The sequence below is a fragment of the Elgaria multicarinata genome, chromosome 2 (genome assembly GCF_023053635.1).
Source record: "Elgaria multicarinata webbii isolate HBS135686 ecotype San Diego chromosome 2, rElgMul1.1.pri, whole genome shotgun sequence".
Taxonomy (NCBI): Eukaryota; Metazoa; Chordata; class Lepidosauria; order Squamata; family Anguidae; genus Elgaria; species Elgaria multicarinata.
The window spans coordinates 39,188,878-39,212,458 of NC_086172.1; the positions used below are offsets into that span (position 1 = coordinate 39,188,878).

Here is a 23,581-nt window from a genome sequence, read left to right on the forward strand (position 1 = left end):
TACACATACAGTTGGTGCAATCAAATTTAACTAATTAAAAGTTGGCGAAACAAGGAAATGGCAATCTGAACAGCAACCACAACAGTTCTTATGTGAGCAGCCCTGAGTATTGTAGGGTTTTTTGCCCCACCAACACCCTTTTGTATACAAAGAATGAAAGCTAGTAGTAAATGTCTTCTGCACACAGACTACTCTTACAGGATTGAGTAGCTGAAGATTATTTCCCCATCTCTCAAATCCACTATACTTCAGTTGACATGTTTAGGTTAATCATAATCCAGGGACAATTTCTCAGAGTAATCTGATGCTGCCTTCTAGGGTTTTCAAGCTGTTAATGTGTGCTGATATATGTCTACTGGCTTAAAATAAAAAATGATGATGCTGTTCAGACCTACTGGAATGCTGGACCACCACATCATAAAAGCTAGTGGGTATTATTAAAAAATAATAAGCTATGAGACAGTCTCAGAAAAGATCAAGGCTAAGGGAGACCCAACACATCTCTCCTTCAAGGCTAGGACAATGTTATGCTAAGGACATTTTAGCCGTTGCAAAGCACCCAATAGATTTCAGCATGCACTGATTCCTCACAATACAACAAATTAGACAGAAATGTGACATCTAGACCCTGGAAAGGATACGCTGGAATCCTTGAGGGTCAACTGTGACATTTTTGCTTGGCACTGTGAAGGTACAGTTGTTCATATTCAGTCTGACCTAAACACCATCATTGATACAGTTCCAGCGAGTACTGTCTGGTCTAGTTTGTGGGACCAGTTTCAGTTGAGGATGTGGACAAGGTGCTTGGAGAGGTATGACCTATGACCTAGCTGCAGTTTCTAAACCACCTTAAAAAGCAGCCCTAGAAATCTAACTTGGAAGTTACCAGACCATAGACAACTGAGATCATGTTATCCCTGTACAGATAGGGGCATAACTGGGCCACCAACCAAAGTTGGAAGAAGGCAGTCCATGCCATTGAAGCTACTGTCACTGAGGCTACTTGAGTCTCAAGTAACAAAGATAGCTTCAGGAGGATCCCCAAGCTACAAACCTGCTCCTTCAGGGGGAATGCAACCCCATCCAGAACAGATTGAGCACTCTCTGTCCGATCAGGACGAACAGCATCTCAATCTTGTCTGGACTGACTTTCAGTTTATTAACCCTCATCCAATCCTAGGCAATGATTTAGCACATCCACATCCTCACCTGAAGATGAAAAGGAGAAATAGAGCTCCATGTCATCAACATATTGATGACAACGTAATCCAATACTCCAGATGACTGCACTCAACGGTTTCATGTAGCTTGAATAGATGAGAATCACCATAGATACCTTTGCATTGAAAAGGTGCATACATTACCAGCATTATCTATAGTTAAAAGTATTTCCATTCCTACAATTTGTCTGGCTTAGTGCAGGGAATGTATAAATAAGTTAGATTATTAAATGAATAGGCTTAGGTGCTTACTGTCCTTTATGACAACTGCAACTTTAAAGAATGGAAGGTCACCTCAAGGATATCTCTTCATCTGAGCATTAATGGTAAGACAGTGTTTAAAAAAGTGTTTCTACAGTCCAGGATGTCTTGGCTGCCATTTTGTCTTCTGAATGTCAATGGCATCCATCATAATTTAGCTTTGAAAGCAAAGTTGAGGCTTTGTTTACAGACCACATTTTATTTCAACTGCAATACACACTTCTTCAACGTTCCTTTGCTAATGTAAGCTCTTTAGCAACATGCCAACAGTTCCCCACTCTTTTCCAAATCTCAACCAAAGAAACCTCTATTGGATGTACACAAGTATTGACAGGGAGAGAGAAAAATGTTACACTACTTCAGCACTAACTGGAGGTGTTAAGAAAATATCATACTAAGCTTCAAGGAAACACATGGAACAGCATACATTCAGCAATTTTCATTACTATAACACTCTGAGAAGGCAGTAGCAGTGCTAATTCATCAATGCAAATTGAAGCATGCTTCTATTCTTTTCAAAAATTCAGGCTACTTTTCTATGCTTAATTAATTGGAATTGTCCTTGAAGATAATGATGAAGAGACATTATGACACGATTACTATCAAGTCAGATAGCTGAATATGCAGAGATTACTGACATCATGCGCTCTGTAAAGACATATGTAGACTAAGCAGATTTTTTTAACACACACACACACACACACACACACACTGAATAAGCACAGTACAAACAACTAGGCCCTCTTGTCACAGTTAAATGCTTCTTTTAAAAATCTATTTGTAATGTGTGTTTTTTCTGTTTTTACTTTATTTTATCTTGTACACCGCTCTGATATTTTGAATGGGGAGAAGTATATAAATATTGTAAATAAATAAATAAACAGATCAATATAAACCCTGCAAGCATACCAAATTTCTCTGAATTTGTATCTTTCTTCCACTTAAATCTCACCAAATTGTATTTATTTATTACGTTTTTATACTGCCCAATAGCCAAAGCTCTTTGGGCAGTTCACAAATAGAGCTAAACCCATAAAATATAAAAACATAAAATATAGCATAAAACCTGAAAATAATACTACAAACAGCTACAAAATAAAACCAAAGTAAAATCAATATTTTTATGTTGCTTTACATAGCCTGATTGATAAAAAATACTTGCTTTGCATCATTTCAGGCTTAGTGCACGATGAAGACGTTAATAAAAGGAATTATAGTCTTGCATGGACAGGAGAATCAATGACACTGTATCATATGCACTGTAAAATGTAGATGTTGTTTCATGTTAGATTATCTATTCATCTACAAGGTTTATATGAGTGTGTGTGTGTGTGTGTGTGTGTGTGTGCAAAAGCTGCTTCTGCATGTGAAGTCTCTTGTCGGATTGGCAACTACACACATATGCAGGACGTAGAAGTGCATCTGCATAACAATTGCACATTTGGACATGACGTATCTGATGCAGCTGCCATTTACTCGAAGCCATTTGGATGGAGTTATTGTAATGCACACTGAAATACGCATCACTATCTCAGGTTGGCTGCACACAGAATGCTGTATACAATTATATCTGGATCAGACCTTTACTCCTTTACTTAGGATTATTTCTTTCTATCACTGGATTTTCAAGCAGCTAAAATTTAACATTCATAACATGTTTAGCATACCTGCCATGGTTTACCTCAGCTTTCATGCAGAATCATTGAGACCTAAAGAGCAAAAGGAAGGAAGAAATGAAAAGTGAGCCATACCTAAAGCAAAATAGCTTGAATGTAGCTTTTCATATTCATGTCATTCAAGTTATGTTTATTTCGAGAATGAATCCTTATTCACTATCCTGATTTGAAAAGCAGTTAGGGAAAGAGCTAATGTAGCCTTTGGGGGTGGGGCTGTGTCGCAAACCATGGCATCCAGCAACCTGTCTCCCACATCTGATCCCCTGTATGCGAATGCTTACCTGGTTTCTCAGTAAACCAGTCATAGTAAGAGTGTAGATTAAGAACAGCCTCTAGGTTCCAATTCCAGCCCGAATATCATCAGCTGAACCACATGAGACAAATGGGACACAGCAGCCCTCATGTCCACATCAGTTCCTCACTGAGTAGCCACAGGAAACCCCTTGTCTTTCCCTCCTTGTCTGCTTGATCCAGATCCTAACTACACCCACCTTTGAAGGTGTCATTTGCTTCTGGCCGTCTGGATTCTCATCAGTCTGCTCTGGAATTTGATTCCCCAGTTATGGCCTACTTCAAAGCTTGGCTCAGGACTGAACAGCTGTGTGCTGAAAATATATTCAGCATATACGGTATTACTACAGAGTGATAATGTAGCTTCCAAAATGCAAACTTCTCCTTGCACTACTATGGTAACTATAAACAAGGCATAGGAACGGACTGCCCATTTCACAGAATTAATAGTGTATTGTAATGCACTGATACTTATTCTGTTGTCAGAAATGACCTCTGGAAAGCAATTCAGAAATCTGGATTAACAGTAGCACATTTATTTATTTATTTATTACATTTTTATACCGCCCAATAGCCGAAGCTCTCTGGGCGGTTCACAAAAATTAAAACCATAATAAAACAACCAACAGGTTAAAAGCACAAATACAAAATACAGTATAAAAAGCACAACCAGGATAATAACCACGCAGCAAAATTTAGATAAAATTAAAATACAGAGTTAAAACAGTAAAATTTAAATTTAAGTTAAAATTAAATGTTAAAATACTGAGAGAATAAAAAGGTCTTCAGCTGGCGACGAAAGGAGTACAGTGTAGGCACCAGGCGGACCTCTCTGGGCATATTCTATATTATTTAGTGGTGACAACGGTTTCAAATATTCAGTTCTGTATGAACACCTCAATGCCCCAATCCTATATGCTGTATTACAACTGCAAGAGGATCCCAAGGTATGATTTTAAATGCCATGAATGTACCAGTGGAAATGCCTACTAACAAGACATAATTCTATGGGTCAAGTGAATCCTGCATCATTACCAGTAACAAAACCTGCAACTGGAATGGATTAATGAACCACTTTGTGACAGAGCTAATGCGATTCCAGAACTGCACTATGTTATTTTTGTCAATGAGGTAAGCAGAAATGACTCAGAACAAGAATCTGAGTAAGATGCTGATATGTTTCCCTCCTTTTTACTATATCTGCAAGGAGACAGTGACTCATCAATCCACTTGCTGTGCATACAAAATAATGACTAAGTGCTCTCAAACATGATAAAAAAAAAATCCTGGCTCATAGAACCCATTTTCCATTACAGTAATAGAATCAGAAAAAAAAACTGTAGAGGTTTTACTGTAGCCTAATAACAACAATCTATTAGAAAATAGATCTGAAAACAGGTCACCAAAGTGGAAAGAAGATTAAGTAGGACGTAGCTGGACTGGATGAGTTGAAACAAGGAGAGAAAAAAGTAAAAAATAGATCTTTACAATTATAGAAGGGTTGTTACAGAGCCAGAAAGTGACTCAAATAAAGTGGGGGGGGGGGGAGAGAAGACAGGAGATTCCTTTTGGGTGCACTGGAAGGCAGTAAGCACAGCATCCCTTGAAATGCCAACATTGCAGTAACTCTACTTCTTGAAATCCTTGGCCTGCAGAGTCATATTTGAAAAGCTGAACAAGTGAGAATAAATATTGAAAGCTAGGATGGTTCATGAGATGCAATGCCCTTCTGCTACTCACTTGACATTTGCATACCCCAAAGGAGAGACCTGTGCCCTCCCATGGGGGATGAGGAGAAGAGGCAGTGACTGCAAAAAGAGGAGACACACACACACATACACACATGCATTGTGCACCCTTCTGCCATTTTCAGGATACTTTCCACACTGGACTTCATATAAATTTACAATCTGAACAGATCCGTATCTATTTTAAGTGGGTCATAATAAGTATAATGCTATAATTGCTTGGGTTGTTATAATTTATGTTTGTAATAAGCCACGAACCTTCTTTTACATAAACTTGAGTCATTTTTAGAATCCAAGATTTGAGACCCATGCTACTACCATCTCTGTGACCAGGTGAACAAATCCCAAAGCCAGCTGCTGATATTCAGGCCCCAACGCTGTTTCAGTCCTACATGCACATCACATCCTGCACCAAAAGGCTCTCCCAGCCCTCTTGAGAGCAGCTTTTTAAGGGATCCAAGGAGCTATACTGGGGAGGAGGGATCAGCAACCCCAGCCATGCATCAACTAAAGCGCCTTCAGCCACACAAACAAGGGTTTGAATATAAGCCCACAAATGCATCCAATACATTTTAGTGGCTGTTTTAAGCAATTTCAAAAGTTGCAATTTACTTTTATTTCCCCCATTGTATTTGTTATTCTGTTTTTAGTAGGAAGCTCTGCACACACACTTGGTTGGAGTTAAATCTTACAGATTTCACTGGAACTTAATTCCAAGTAGAATTATACACTTTTCCACTTCTCCCCTCCTCTTATTTTCTCTGTTTGCTCCTTGTATTCAGTGGACTTTCAACATCACTGCTGGAAAAACAAAGTGAACAAAATCTGGCAGTAATTGATAAAAATGCTTTGGCTCCTAAAACAGTTTGCTATTTTAGCTGCAATGCTCTAATTGGCATTTTGGCTGTCCCTTCGGTATGTACCAAGGATGTTGTGTTGCTCTAGCAACCATTCCTAATTATCCTGGGATGCTGGGCAAACAAGATTTCCTCCCTAGGCTCTGTGAAGGTCACCCCTGCATTGTGACGCTTGAGCACAGGTTATCATTGCAGCAAGCCAAGTGATCAAGCGCACAGAGTTCTCCTAATGTTTCCATCAGAACATAGCATCCCTCTGAGCTGCAGTTAGGACAATTTTCAGGGACCCCTGCTTACAAACATTGATCACTGGTCACTGTAACTGCAGTTTCAGGTTTCACATCTTGAGACCTCCTTCATCTTTTAGCCAGAGCACAACTGATATCTCCATTAACAATCTATTGTCAATCACTCACTGAAGATACTAGTTTGCACTAAGTCAGGAAAAAAGTACAGTGAACTAGGGATGTGTGAGGATGTCATTATGGCTCCTTTGTTTTTTTACCAGAACTTTCCCCCTTCACACACTCCGAACACACATTCCTGAGTGATACTGGTCCAAAAATGCATCCTGTAGGAAAATGCACACTTTAAAAATTCTCATTTTTCTCTAACACCCACAATTTTAGACAATATAGGCTAGCAGAGAAATGTAAGTTTGGGTGCACACTTTAAAAAATGTGTTCCCAAATGCGCACTTTTCCCATTCAAACAACAAGAAAAAGCTCACAATGAGTGGATCAAGCTTCAAGGTGGAACTTGGAGAAGCTTGACAAACTCAAGCTTTGCTGATTTTCCCATCCGTAGTTAACTATCCAAGACGACTTCAAAAAGGGACCAGGAAGACAGAATTCTGCAGCCAACGAGTCCAAGAAAATTCTCTAACAGAAGATGGCCTAACATTATTCTTTCTATGAAAACTGATTTTATACTTCAGTGATTCTGCTGAGATAGTATTTTTTGGTTCTAACTAGCAAGAAGTCTTTTTAAGCTTTTAAACTAGATACAATCTCCAAATATGCTGAGGGCGGATCTTCTTGCAATTTGGTTATATCAGTAGGCCCCAAAAGTAGCATACAGAGGCACTCTGATCCTAAGAATTTGAGTTTGCCACAAGGTGCAATCAGGCATGATTGCATAGACAGTGGGGAAAGTCAAGTTTTGTGTACAGCTGAAGGGGCATGATGGCCAATTGAGGTAGAATCACACAGCTCTGGACCATTTATTACTGGTAAAAAAATTAATCCCTCAAAGCATGGAGATGTTCCAATGCACAGGCTCTGGGACTGCTCTTAGGATACTGGGTAAGGGGATTTCCTCCATTCTGCCTCCACCAGTAACAGTTGTGGTCAAGAGGAAGCAAATATTCAAACCCTAATGACTGGTTCTGCAACCAAGTCTGAGTCTGGATCCCTGTACTTATATCAGGGGCACTTGTATCAAGCACTATGAACTGCTATGCCCCAACAGGATGAGACTGGTGAATTAATTTACATGGGATTTACAGCATGCAGTCAGCATCACCAAGGCTAGCCCAAGCTTTTTTAGCTGCCTGAGGTGAAGGACACCCCACTGAGATCCTTGTGATATAGGGCGGGATACAAATGTTTTAATAAATAAAGTAAAGTAAATAAATAAGAAGGCACCTGCTCTCTGTTCCATGTACAGAGGCATGTCAGTTGCATCTTACTTTAACACTGGCAATGGGATAGCATCCTCCATTGCACCTAAGGGTAGTTTAGGAGCCATACACAGCTCCATCATCCAATGAGAGGAATGGCCAGGGACTCTTGAAGAACAGCCACTGTCTCCCCATAGCATCTGCTGCCTGAGGCATTCACCTTACTCTGCCTAATAGTAGGGCCATCCCTGGACTTCCTATATAGTTGGAGCCAAGGTAGTATTACCTTTGCCCTGTTATACTTGGCTAACAAGAATCTTAGCTTTTACTACAGGAAAACCTGTAATTTGCTATGAAGGCTCCTGGCAATAAAGCCAAAGAAAAGAAAAAGAGTTACACCATGAATGTTGTACCCTCTGATTACTTTCAAAGAGAAAAATATATACAAAAGGGCCATGGAGGCTACATTTGTAATCCCCTTCATCAGGAGATATCAAGGGTTAACCAGATGTGACCACTGTTGACTGAATAGCCAGACAATTTATACAGATGCCAGGGAACATCAAGATTATTGAACAGATGCCTTCTCTTCAGACCACAGAGAAATGGTCAGACTTCTTCCTGCATAAGCAAGCCTCATAAACAAAGGAAATATTTCCAAAGGTAATAGTCTTTCTAGTACTTTATCATAATGCCATCCTACTTTTCTTCCAAGGTGATCCAGGCAGTGCACATGGGGTTCATCCCCTTTAACCTGCACTTTGTGTATAATGGCAATTTGCTAAGACACAATAAAGAACTTCTTTAACCTGCACAATTCTTTGAGTTAAACAATGGTGCTGTCAGGGTGCTTTTGGGGGCAGAAGTTCAGGGACCCACTCAGCAGAAAAGCAAGATGGGATCTAAATACAGCATGGCTGGCTTGACACATTTTGAAGTAAGTGAATAATATGCATTACCATCTAAAGAGGGCGGACGAGCGGGCAGGGAATAAGACTATTAAGCCCAGAGTCTAAAATTAACTAAATGCACTACAGAGTGTAGGTACATTCCCTTTGGTGCCTTCCCTTCTTTCCTCATAGGCATTTTCTAGAGTACACTATATGTTCTTATGGGGCACTCACCATGCTTATTAGGCCTATTTCCTAATATATGGACAATACATACAAAAATATAGAGAACACGACCCTGTAGTTCTGCATTGCACAGGAAGACAGGTAGTGAGATAGATGTCTTCCAGATGAGTTGTTTCACCATTGTTGATATTCCCATTGAGGTAAGGTTCAGAGAAACCCCAGGACTAAGGTCTGAAAATCACTGATACGACCGTGCCCAGAGCCTACGTTCTTTATCTGAGACCCTGCTGTGTGACACAGCTACTAAAGGGGTGATGTTGCTATGGACACATGTCAGGGACTTTTGTATAGCAGCAGTTCTGCTGTGGAACTCTCTTCCCAGGGAGGTTAGTCTGGCTCTCTCATTAGTGGAGTTTAGATGGATGGTAAAAACTATACTGATCCACCCCTACTTTTTACTGATTAAGTATATTATTTATTTATTTATTTTATTTATTACATTTTTATACTGCCCAATAGCTGAAGCTCTCTGGGCGGTTCCTCTCTGTTCCTTTTGTTTATAAGGTTCCCCTTTTGCAATGTATTTTATCAGTTTTGTTTTAGTTTTGTTTGGAATTGCAATATTTTATTGTGTTCATGATTTTATGGTAAATTGCCTTGGGGACAATTTGGAAATATTTCAAATAAAATATAGTGCGATGTTATTTTCAGTCCCTTTCCTAATAATCCTTTCTGTAAACCGCCCAGAGAGCCCTGGCTATGGGAGCGGTATATAAGTGCAATAAATAAATAAATAAATAAATAATCCCTAACATGGAATCCCAAATTTTTTTGTGGGGGATGGTAATCATTATCATTGAGCTACCAAGCCTATCCCAAGATTTTTTTGCCTAGGTAATCACTGCCAGTTCAGGCCTCATTGGTGTATATGTGAAGTTAGGATTGGTTGTCCCAATGTGCATCACCTTGCTTACTTACATTAATCTGCATGTGCTAATTTGTTGTCCATTCTCCCTGTTTTGAGATCCCATTTTAGAACTCTTCACAGTCCATTTGGGTTTTCACTACTTTAAATAACTTGGTGTCATCTGCTAACTTGGCCACCTCACAACACCAGCACTTCTGATTTGCATTTTGAAATAAGTTATTTAGGCTACAATACACACTTCCCCAGGAAGAAGTTATACTGAATTCAATATGACTTACATTGGAGTAAGCTCTTAGTAGCTGGAGAAGATGCTGTCTGATATGAATATTAGGGTATTGATATAATTAATTACAATTCTCCTAATGAGGGATGTAATAGCAGCACCTATAGTGAGAAAAATGTAATGGTGAGAATGATCTGTATCATAACTATCATGTAGCAATCGAGTCCCTAATACAATAAATATATAATAATGAATCTGGATGGATCAATGCTATGTGATGTTCAGCATTTTTCTCTGGGCTTCGGAGGCAAAACTTTAGCAAGTATTTGAGTATCTCAGGTTTAACCACTTGGGAACTTTCTCTACCTCACCAGTTCCAAACAAAGCATCCTCTTTCTACTGCTCTGCTCCTTCCTTAATGGCTGTTGTACTTGTTTCTGGGCCAGAGTCTTAAAACTTTAATATTACAGTTACAATTAAGTGGGTCTGTGATCATAATACAAGCAATAAAGGGAATGTTGCTGTTCATGTGAACTGGATAGGATTTCTTCCTGAAACAATTCTTCTTGTTCCTTGAGGCATGCTGTCTCAAGGGTAGGATTTATACTGTCTACAGTTTCTTGTACAGCTTAAATGGCAAACCTTTGAACAAAGAAGCCTTGGAGATGCATGATTCACCATAACGCAAATGAAAATAAAAAACTTAATTAACAGGAATGTGAATGGGCATGGATTCAGGTTACTATATATAGCAGCATGGTTCAGATGGACTCAAACTTGCTACACAATAGCATGCTATGAGATGGATATTCTCCTCTCGTACACTGATATCATGGTTTTTGGCAAACCATCGCTTGCTGTTACACCTGAACCAGCAAACAATAGTTTGCACTTTCCATGAAAACCAAAGCTGCAAACCAAGATCAAATTCTACTTTGCAGGGCAAGTGCAAATCTTAGTTTACTGCTTGGATGTAAGGGCAAACTATCACTTGCTGAAAACCAGCAAGTTGCTCTGAATGGGGGAAGGAGGAGCACACAACCCACAGATTTATTCTGGATATATTTGCTGAGTGCCAAACCATGGTTTTGTGTTATAAACCAATTTGTACAAGATTATCCCAGCCACTTACAGGAATGAAACAGACATAATATGTGACAGTCCACAATGGGCCAATTCAGACATAATATGCTTGTAAATGCTCACCACTAAATCAACCATGGACATTTCATCTGTGGTTTGTTTAGCATTATAGTTTTAGCATTGTGTGTGACCCAGGAACTCTGGTTGTCTCTCCCACAGCAAACTAGAGTCATAATCCAAGATCAGAAGAGAGACGAGCTAGAGTTCATGATTTACACATAGTTCTAAACTAAGTATGGACATAAGGTTCACGGTTTGTTTAGCCAGTCCCATTTACAGTGGGAGCAATCAGGGAGCATTATGCCACAATTTCCCCACAACCCTGGCTTATAGATATGTGCAAACCAAGCCAGTGAATAATGTCATCCAAGCAGATGTCTCTGCATGAAACCCCCAATAAAGAATTTCAAATAACTTCAGGAGTTGTCTGATTGGTGAGGTATTAAAAATGTAAAATACATCTGATTTGCCACTATGAGAAACAAGAGACTAGAGTAAATTGATCTTTGTTCTGATCCAGCAAAGCTTCTTCTTACCATTATTAAATTTACAATATGGCTTTTTTAAGATACAGATGATCCTGTCAAAGTTACTTCTGACTAAGATCCTAGTCCAAGGTCATTTCACCTGAAGGAAGGGTCCTAATCCACATCCATTTTTATTCAGGAAGCAGCAGAGATTATTCTTTAATTATCTGCAGCATAACATCTGGGAAATGATTGCATGATTTGAGCCTGCTTGAGGCACTATTCAGATGGGACATCCATGATCTTGCAAACCCAACCACATGTAGCTAGCAAGATCAAACCAGCCCAATGGGTTAAAGGTAAAACCAGAAGTGATAACACTACACATAACTCACTCAATGAAGACAGCTTCCACTAATATCACAGTGCAAAGTTATTTAAGATTGCATTCACAATTAACCCCAATTATTTTATTAGAAAAAGCCACTCCTGCAGTTAAAATACTGCACACTGGATCATTTTCTATAGCTTAATTTGCATATTCTGTTTGGAGAATTGATGTGATTTTTATTTTATTTTTTCACAATGTGTGAAATACTTTGTTCCTCTTTTGGTTGTTGTTGCAGATTGGGAAATGAGAAATGGGAATTAAGAGCGTTGGTGGCATAGAGCAAATAGACCACAGGGAGGGAAAGCGAGTTCCTATTTTCTGACTGCTTGAAGTAATTGATGTAGCCACGGTTAAATCTTTCAAATTTGTAAAGACAGCAATAAATACCAATTGTGAAGGTTACAGTTGAGGTTTACAGAACTGTCAACTAGGGAACAGAATGTAGCCAAACTCACCTCAGAAGTAGGAATGAATAAGTGTCAGTCATCACGTAACTGTATCCAGCATGGAGGTGGAAGTCATTTGTCTTTTGAAGCCATCGAGTCCCTCCTCTAGTCTACAATTTAATTTGAAGTTACAATGGTTCCTGAGGGATTGCTGGGGGATTTCCTGGCATTACCTGACAGCATTATCTACATAGTAAGTGGCTGTCAGGAATTTATCGCATGCAGGCGACAGCTAAAAATGTTCGTGATAAAAATGTTAGTTTATTACCAGTAACAACAACCGATAGGACAAAAATGAAAACACAGCGATAATTCATTCTACTTTCTCCTACTGATGCATACCCCCCACCCCATCTTACAAACATGCCATTCTACACACCAGCAAATCTTAGAGGGAAAACTGCATGACAGCTTCACTTTGAGCCATTTGTTACCTAATCTGTAGATAAAGAGTGATAAGAGTCAATAATCAAACAACAGTGTCAGTTTAGGAATTGGTAAAAGAGAAAGGTATTGTATTATGTAAGCCACTTAAAATAATTTCACTTCTACAGCAGCCACCGGTTAAAAATGTATAATATCTAATGATGAAGCCTTGAGGAAAATAATTTTGGAATTCTGTCATAAATAGTATGGATAAACACACATTATCTTTCTATTTAGTTTTCCAAATTTAACCATATTTCCCAATTTCACTGAAATTTAAACCACTGTTTGTAGTCACTATTTTATTACGGAAAGATTAAATGATAATTTGCCAGACTTCCCTTTTGGAAACACAATATTGCTCTTTCATCAGATGTTGGTAGGATTTTAATATTTTATCAGAAAACAAAACAAAACAAAAAGGAAAGGATGGACTCGTTCTCACAAACTTCTCACTATATGGCTATAAAACTGGGTAGTCACTGCCAAAGAACAAATAGGCCAATTTCTGTCGTCTTCTGGGTTTATTGTCACAACAGCCTTTTTCCCCATTTCTGCTGTCCCTTCTGAATTGTGCATATCCAGAAGTGGTGTGGGTTTTTTAAGAGAATATGTGCTTCAGATGATAATTAGAGCACAATTATGGCTTTGGGCAAAGCATTTTCTTGCAATCTCACTTTCCTATCTGTAAAATGGGAATAATAATAAGCTTCACTACAGGAGTGTTGTAAAAGTTTGTATACAACATTGGCCATCTGCCAGGAGAACAGAAACAGCTAGCAGAACCTATTTCTCCCTGCCCACTGAAGCCCTACACATGTCTCCCAAATCTACTCTGGTGGTAGTACTCTCACAATATTGCATTTAACCCAAACTGTAAAACACTTTGCTACTTAGAAGTACCTTATCATGTTAATAAATGGAAGACTGATATTAATAATAAATGGGAAAATTCTACTGTTGTAGCAATAATTTTGAAAAACAAAAAGACTAAAAAGTTTTGCCAGTCCAAAAATTCACACATGAACTAAAGAAATGGAATGTCTGTGCTAATTTCTCTTCTTGACATATGACTCTATTATTTATTTATTTATTTATTTAATTACATTTATATACCGCCCCACAGCCGAAGCTCTCTGGGCGGTTTACAACAATATTAGTTGGATTCAAACTTTGCCTCCAACAGCAGCAATATCCCCTGAGTGGAGTTGTGCTCAGGATAATATGAAGCCACTGCCCATGCTATTCTGGATGGTCTCCCAATCCTCCAAAGCAGATTTTGGGGGGAGCATGGGGGTGTGGGGGAGGAGGAAATCCACTAAAATTGCCTCCTCTGCACTTTGCCAGCAGGACTTCCTTATTGAATCAAAAGCCTTCTGTGAACGGAAGGAGCCTTTCTATTCAGATATGGCTACATCTGGATCCAAGCCATTGTACTGAATTTTATGAGCTTACCATCTTCTGTATCAGCCCCAAAGCTCAGCTGTGCATCAAGCAGTTGTTACTAATGTGTATAGCCTGAGTTTGAAAGCCTGGTTTCACCCCTTCTGCTGCAGTAGAAGAAGCTCTTCAATATTTATGCTATTGCTATTTATGCTTATGACTCTCTACTCTATTTCCCCTTGACACCTGAGGCAGGTGAGGCTGTGCAGATGCTGATCCAGTGCCTGGATTCAGTAATGGGTTAGATGGAGGGCAATAAACTGAATCTTGACAAGATGGCACTGTGGGTAAGAAGGCTCTCATGTCCAAAATGTGCTCTCTCTAAAAGAACAGGTTACTTCTTGGGATGTTTCTTAATCTAGTTTTGTCATTGGAGACCGAAGTGCCCTTGATACAATAAAGTACCTTTTACCAGTTTTGGATGATTTGCCAATTGTGTCCATTAGTGGACCCGGAATGTCTGATTACAGCAATCCATACTTTGGTAACCTAACCCTTGAAGACATCTTGGGAGTGTTAATTAATTCCAAGCTATGGTAAAAGAGACTATGATGGAAAAGGACCGTGCATGCCACTCTTGGTTCAAGGATAAGATACTAGCCCTGATAGTTGTGTGCTATCTCCAGTATTCGAGGCAATAAGCCTGTGTGCACCAGTTGCTGGGGAACATGGGTGGGAGGGTGCTGTTGCACCATATCTGCTTGTTCATCCCCGGCTGATGGCTGGTTGGCCACTGTGTGAACAGAGTGCTGGACTAGATGGACCCTTGGTCTGATCCAGCAGGGCACTTCTTAGGTTCACGCAAACACCCACCCACACAAGTAAACAATCTACTTGCAAATATAAAGAACTGTTAGTTTCATGGAAATGCAAACTAATTTGGTCATCAATACACAAAGCCTTTTTCACTGGAAAAGGTGGTCCAAGAGATCATCAGTTTAAAGCCATCTTTAGTTTTTATCTCTTTCTATGCTGAAAATACTTAATCACAGAAGGCTGCAATCCTATGCTCCAACACACTGCTTAAAATTCCACCAAAACGAATTTAAGCCGTCTGTGTGCAGGATTTCAGCACCTTTGCACTGCATCCTATAATCCTCCTACTTATATAACAGAAGCAATTTAAATAACAAACATTTCACCTATTCTATATCATTGATTAATTGGTCCTGTGACACTCATAGGGCCATATTTTTTTGACTAAACATACTTTAAAAAAAATCATATGCCAGGTCTCTTTTATTTGTGATTCAGACATAATTAAAATCTTGAAATATTACACCCTCTAAAAGTTTTCAGCATGTTTAAGGAACAATAACTATATTTTATTGACAGATACTTTGGAACAGTTTCAATGGAATCGGTTTTACTATTTGTATCAAAGTGATAAAGAAATTCAGTCTTAGACTGCAATCCTATCCACACTTACTTTAGAGTAAGCTTTATTGAACCCACTGAGGCTTACAACTGAGTAAATGTGCATAGGTTTATGCTATTAATTAGGAAGGGGAAATCTAAGTTCTGGTTCTGTCATTTCTTTGATTTCATAACAGTTCTAGTCCATCCAAAAGGCTTAAGTAACTGTTATTAGTATATAAGCACTCTATTAAGACAAAATTAAAGCTTAATCACAAAATATAGTTTTGAAATCCCAATCCTTCTGCCAAATAAACATTTTTGTGGCTTGAGACCATAGCTAACATCTGCTGTGACACAATTTTGTGATCCGTGACAATTTCCTTAGTACTCAGTCAAAATGGTTTTAAATGATCTTTCCCAAGGACAGATACACAAGATTACATCAGGTTTTGGTATTAACTCTGAAACCAGGACATTTCCATGGCCCTGCAAAGACAAAGAACACAGAACATAAGGACATAAAAATGTTCCAATGGATCTGCCTTGGCCAAATCACATTTAAGTCTCAGCTCTAGCTCCTGGTCAATAGAATAGGAGCATCCCACCACGCTCAGCTTTAAAATAGCTACTTGGAAAATATCAAACCACTTTAAGATAATCCACTTAATATGGTACCTAAAATCAAGTTACATTTTGTTTTCTCCATTTGTTTACACTGTGTTTTACCATAGAATAGTCTAATTATATTGGGTGACCATATGAAAAGGAGGACAGGCCTCTTGTATTTTTAAGAGTTGTATAGAAAAGGGGATTTCAGCAGGTGTCATTCATAGGCATGCAGCACCTGGTGAAATTCCCTCTTCATCACAACAGTTAAAGCTGCAGGAGCCCTGTCCTCTTTTGTATCTGGTCACTCTACATATACTAAAGTGATGAAGATGGAATTTCACCAGGTTCTGCATGCATACAAATGAAATCTTTTCTATACAACTGCTAAATATACAGGAGCCCTGTCCTCCTTTTCATACGGTCACCCTAAATTAGAAGGAAAACAGTTCAGAGACTAACTGCAAGTTTGAATATAAAATTAAAGATATTAGCCCAAAAAAATGGGAAGATCTAGAATAATAAATATTTTAATGCTAGGGGGGATCTACACTACTGCTTTTAAAGTGCTTTAAAGCACTTTGAAAACGTTTTGAAACCTGTATATGCAGTGTGTCCTGGGCCCCAACAGTTGTCAAAACTGTTATAAAGTGCTTTAAAGTGCTTTAAAGCAGTAGTGTCGATCCCCCCCCCAGTTTTAAAAACCTCTTAAATGGGTAGGCAATGGCCTTTGCTAGACCAGGCTATATCCTGGGGTGATAGCCGGGATCGTCCCTGTGCGTCCAGATGACGCACAGGGGATACTGAGCTCAGGCAGGGATCAACCCTGCCTGGCCCCGGGATATAGCCTACACTTTTGGGCCCGCTTTTTCCCTCAGCCCGAGACCGCGAGCATGTGGCCTGTTTTTGCAGCTTTTCCTGGCGCTGCGTGAGAAAAGCCGGAAGCTGCGCCCATCGGGGGCAGGGTGGGGGAAGCGGGGAAACCCAATTAAAAAAAAACCCACTTACCTTGGTGCACTAGTGTTTGTGAGCTCCGTTCCTTAAAAAAAATGGTGGACGCAATGGGTTTCTCCTTGAGCTCATCGCGCCTGATGTGTAGACTAGGGTGACATCCCGCGATACTTGCATCGCAAGGTCTCCCCTCGTCCGGTGCAGAATTTCTGGTAGATCTAGCAAAGGCCATAGTTTTGCAAATTTTGTATCTGTTACATGTCTGCAGACAAAACTAATTTGGGACATGAGGAGATCAAACCTGTGGGCTATGCATCCCCCCCCCAATTATTTATAAGCTACTTAATAAATAATCTCCACTCACAGTTCAGCAATATTTATATAGGGGAAGCAACTAAATAATAATTACAAGGCCCATCACAGGCATTATGATCAATTTATTTTAAATTAAAAATTTTGAAGCAGAGAAGCCCTCTTTCAAATTATTAAAAGCTGTGGCTTGGAAGGAAATAAACAAACAACTACAACATGACAACTGAGTAAAATAACATATGCTATGTTGGATGGTTTATGAATGGTTTATGAATACCTATTCTCTGCTAATAAAACATAGGTCATTTGTATTTCCAAAGCACAAGTAACTACTGTAATTGTATTCATTCTAATATTAGCTGTCAGTTAACACCCAGTTTCTTTTTAGTCTATATTTTTCTGCACACAAAGGGCTTGTTTAATTGCCATCACCAAATTTATATTGAAAAGATAAGAGTAATACAACAAAGAGGTCCTATGTTTAGAATAAAGACAAAACCCAGCTGTAAGCAATGGGGTGGGGGGAGTGCTTTAAGCACGTACTTTCATCTCAGCATGGATGAAATGTTACAGCCAACCAGGCTGGATTTGATTTAAATCAATTTGATTTAAATCATGATTTAAATCACTACTCAGAAAGACTAGATTTAATCATGTGCCCCCCCCCATCAAAAAAGTGCACTCTTCCTCACTGTATTTTACACTTACAACTAAGTTACCAAAGACTCATTCTTGCTGGTATAATCTTAATATTTACAACCAGATGAAGGTTTCATTTTTAGAATAGTAACTTTTCAGATTAGTTTTACAGTTATATCAAAAAAATACTGATTTGGTTATACTATTAGAAACACATCATAGATAGATAATTATGAAATTATTGCGAGGTGAACTATCTCCAGTTTAATAGGTTAATAATTCATATTTGGACAACTATTCTGCTGTACTTTATTGGAAGAAGAAAAATAATCTTACAGAAACCTCTGGAAGAGCATGACATTGTGAATGGATTAATGGAATTCCTTTACCAAAGAAATTAAATAGCCTCATGCTACATAATTAAAAGCTAATCCTTATTTCATGATGAATAACCTTTGGACTAGAATGTATCTTAAAATGAAAACTATCTTTAGATAGATTTTTCCTCAAAAAGCATTTCATTTTAAAAATCCGATTTAAATTTTAAAAATCCGATTTAAATTTTAAAAATCCGATTTTTTTATTTTCTTTAAAAAAAACCCATTGATTTTTATCCTCCCTGCAGCCAACAAAAGATGTTATAAACTTCTATCCTTACAGAAGAGCTGTCATATATACATACATTTCAATTATTATCCAATTACATTGATTTCTTAGCAGGAGGAATTTTGTCGTTACAGACGAAGGATTAAATGTACTACCCCATAGATCATGGATATGCTCAGTGTGTTTCATGTGTCTCAGTATATGATCAGATTGTTTTAATGTACTAGTTTAAAGGGAAGTAAAGCAATTATTGTATTAATCAAGGTTAACTCAGGATCTGTGCACTAAAGCCATATACGTATAATTTTGAATTTTAGAAAATTATGATGATAAAATACACAAACAGCTTAAAGTAGCACTAATATGATTTGGTAGAGTATGCAGCTTCAGTGCCAATCCAATAAATTTGGTAATTTTAAAATCGCTTAAATTGGCTTGAGACTTGAGTTCACTCCTCTTTCTGGATTCCACCAGTGAAGTGTGATGAAATGTCACTGACAATCATCCTGTATTTAAAACAGCTCACTTTTAATCAATAATGAATTTTGCATTATGACTGCCACAATGCACTGCTGCCACATGCAGCATGCTATAAACCAAGTACTGATTTGATATATTGATTGCAATTGTAGCAGCAGTCTGACAGAGGTATACATACCATCCTCACCTCTAATTTATACGTGTTTTATATGATTTCGAAGAGGCAAGATGAATTAAATTACTTAACACTCTAATATTAAGGCAATTTTAATAGTATCCAGACAAGAGCCCGACCATCAGAGGAAAGATGGATAGCAGCTAGGAAGAGGGCATTTTCTGCAGGGGTGCCTCTGTTTGTGGAACCTCCTGCCCCCAGAGAGGGCATCTAACTTCTGAATTCTCTTGTGTCGCCGGCAACCCTTTTTCTGTTCCTCTAAACAGCTTTCACATATTTAGTCCTGATTGATTTATTATGTGGTTTAACTAAGATTTTAATCATAGGCTACTTTTTTGATTGTAAGCTGGTCAGAATTTATAGTTAACAAAAAATAAAATTCTTTTAAACAAGAGAATGAAAGTGTCTCAAATGTTTGTTGTGTATCTAGTACTCACAATTTTTATAATCTATTAAGTAAATAGATTTTGCCTTTATTTTCAAATAGAAGATTACGATATTATCTTTTGTATTTGTCCTATAGAGTTAGCAAGTTACTGTTCTGAAACAAAAACAAAAACAGAACACTGGAGAAAGGGAACGTCCAACAATCCATCTGCAACCAACTGGATTGCTAAAACTCTAATACTGAAAAGCTTTTATTGCAATGTGATATTAAAAGTTTTCACTTGCACCATGAAGCAGCCCAGAGCGATTTTTAAACACTTCACAGCCAGTCTTTAAACAAACACTTAATAAGCAGAACACATCATAAAATCCTCACAACAGTTTGCAATTGTCTCAAATAGTAATGCCTTTCAAAACACTAATAATTGTCATAATATTATGGCCACATCCATAAATGGATTGCAGTCAATACTTCTTGCTCTTTACTGTTGTATGAATGTTTTGCTCGTAACTTCCTCATTATTCTGTTTATTCTATTCAACAGAATGGCACACCTTTTCCAAGCTGTAAATTCAGGTGTGCTAAGCCTTGCCTTCTGTGTTCTATTGCAAAGTCATGCCAGAGAATCTTGCCAATTCTCTCCTCACCATTCTCAAGTATCACCAAAGTTAGCATTTATGTTTCATTTTGGCCTTTCCCTGCCCCCCTTCCCTCTATCCGAAGAGGTAAGTAAGACAAAAGCTCATTCGCACAAAGGTTGCTCAAACTAAGGAGGGGCAGAGTTTGTGAGCCTTTCTAGGAGGAGAAAGAAAGGGATGGGTGGAATAAGAAATGCAGGTGAATATCAAAAGGGATTTTGAGGGTACCTGAATTTCCATGGAAATCTAGCAGAGCTTCCCAAATGAGAAGTTCGGTAATGTGGACAAGGTGTCCAAAACGTAATTTATCCACTACCAACTCTTCCCCTGCATAAAATCCAAAACCACATGAGAATGTTATGTATTCTGTGGCTGCATTTGAATAATCAAATCTGAATTTAATAAGCCGAGATATGAACAAACTTCACACATTGTTTATGCAGCCCCTTTGCTCCTGGCTTTGCAAAAGCAGAGAAACAAACTAGGAAGCTGCAGTTAACGATACCTTCTAGTTGGGTCCAAAGCAGAAACTATGGTTAATGACTTCTAAAAAGCCAGAATATGGGACCCAACTTTAAATTATGGCTTCCTGTTTTGACTAGTTTGGAAGCCATTAACCATAGTTTCAGGGTCCAGATGTTAACAGGAAGCTATGGTTAATTGCAGCTTTCATGCTTGTTTCCCCATTCACACGAATGGAGGAGCAAAGCAGCTAGTGCAGGAGGGTAATTCATATTTCAGCTTAACTGACATACTCTCTGTTTGCATAAAGTGATGGCTAAACCCAACAGACGTTGTCAGCAGCTCACATGAAGTCACAGAATTCATGTAGGGGTACTGCAGCAGCAGATGGATCAATGCCTGAAGGGTTATCTGCTGACAGGAAATTTGAATCACAATGACTTGGATCTAAAAGTAGCACTATATCAGCAGAAGACACTTCAGCTGTCATAGGGTTTCCTAATTTTCAGTGATCCTCCCTTATTACTCCAAATCTTTATCCACATCCCATGCCATTCTTGGGGATACCCCATCCCTAAGAAGCAGATTTGGGAGGAGGGATATGGGGCTGCAGAAGGAAGGAGGAAAGTCCCATTCTGTGAATTGAACTCTGCTCAGAAAGCAGAACCGAAAGCAGCAATTCACATATGACAATTCATGGTTTGTTTAACTCAGGAATTGTTGTGGAGCGGGAGCGAACCACTGTGCTGCTTCCCATGCTCTCATTGCTTCCATTTTCTATCAACAAACCAAGAACACCTTGGATTATCATTTAAGATGTTTTTAGGATGTTTTAATAATATGTACTATGTTTTTAATCAATTTTATGTATTTATACTTATTGTTGTTCCACGCCTCAATCCAAACGGAGAGGCAGGTAAGTTGTTGTTATTATGCCATCTGAACCTGGAATAGTGGGTTATTTAGAGGTTAAACAACCCAGACTTTAACCCAACAACAAACCATAGGTGATTGTTGGGGAAACTCTAGGTTGTTTAACCCCTAAACAATCCAGAATTCCAGGTTTGGACATTACAATAACAACTCAGGAATGGGGCATTCCTGGGTTGAGGATTGAAAGCAGAAGCGATGAGTGCATGAGAGGCAGTATCTTCACTCATTGCCACTCAGCCCTAACAATTCCTGGGTTAAACAATTCAGGAACTGAAGTTACGTGCAAACCAGGGCAATGTGTTATCCTTCTGATTCACGAACTGGCATACACAGTACATAACTTATTCCACATTTCAATTTTGTTTCGTGTACTAGAAACTGCATATATGTAATTCTGAAATGGCAAATATTAGACTGATAAAACCAGTTCATGCTTGTTGGAATAATTTACTTTCTATTAGTATTTTATTTTCTCAACATTACTTCTATTATTCAGATAATATGTGCTCTCATTCCCATTAGATTTTCTAATTGTTTTCTACACAAAGGTGTTTTAATTTACCACATCACTCAGTACTTTCCATCAATGACACTTTGCACAATTATTCACATTTTATTCAGGTTGCTACATGCTTACAAGATAGCATTTTCCATAACAAAAGTTCTCACCATTGAAAGGTAAAAAGTCAAGGAAAATAAATGATTCTTCATTGAGCAAGAGCTAAGAAAGCGTTAAGCTGAAGGCAACTTCAAATGCAATTGTGTCTACGTAATGCAGATATGGTAACCATAACTGGATATCTCATGTGTGCATATTGGAAAGACACACTAATTTCATAACTTGATAGCATTTTTAGTGCTGCAGCAGCAATTTTAAGGCTACATGTTTTGGGGTTGAGGGGGGTTTAGAAAATGTACCCCTGCCCTTCAGTTTCACAACCCTCAGGCCAGCTTAGAACAATGTAAACACATTTACACACACCGAATTTAATAATTGTGCACATGCACAAATGTTTTCCATATATGTAAAAGGGAATACACAGAAGGAATTTTAGAGATGCAATCAATATGGCACATTTAGTATTTAAGCTAGTATACCTGTCTGACCCACTAAGCATATTTATTTAGAAGTTAGGGGAAGATTTTACATATTCAGTCCAAAGGAGATACCACTGAACCAGCACCCCTAAGGCAAGTTCTCACCTTCCCTGCAGTAATAACAGTAATTGGATCTTACCACATGTCTTGGCTCCATCCCATAGTGAGCACCTCCCTCCCCACCACCTACTGCCATTGATGTAGGCCGGGGCAGGAGACATCTGGTCCACGATGGAAAAGAGTCATACAACAGGAGCATTTAAATGTTACAGAAGGATGGAGATTGGACATGCTTATGACAATGACATTTTCATTAGTAACCCCTGCAACAGGACTAATATATAGCGGCTTTTCTATGAGCTCTAACTTCCATTGAAATTAATGGAATACTTCCAGACAAGACGGGTTGGGATTCCAATGCAATATAATGATGAGCATTTAGGTTTTCTGCCTACATTTATCCTGAAATAAATTTATCCTGAAATAAAACAGACTCCAGGCAACATCTTATTTATCTCTTCTGTTCCCTTACCATTCCTGAAAGTCAAGGTCATGTAGACAAAACTACAGTCAAATTAGGGTGGGTATGGCTATATGAGCAAATGATAGTTGCTACAGATGGACCATGTTCTGAGGAAAATACTTGGTCTTTAAGCTGATAGTTAATAATATAAGGAACAACAATCATGTAATGAGATACTAGTGTCATTCAGGACTC

The 23,581-nt window shown here is 38.5% G+C and overlaps 1 protein-coding gene across 1 annotated transcript in view; it reads right to left on the reverse strand.

The window, feature by feature from the left end:
- The window catches only part of OSBPL6 (oxysterol binding protein like 6), a 104,992-nt gene that overhangs the window by 79,541 nt on the left and 1,870 nt on the right, over positions 1 to 23,581 (reverse strand). Inside the window, exon 2 of the mRNA XM_063116319.1 lies at positions 3,149 to 3,190. The gene's annotated coding sequence lies outside the window, so the exon portion shown is untranslated. The remainder of the gene's footprint in view (positions 1 to 3,148; positions 3,191 to 23,581) is intronic.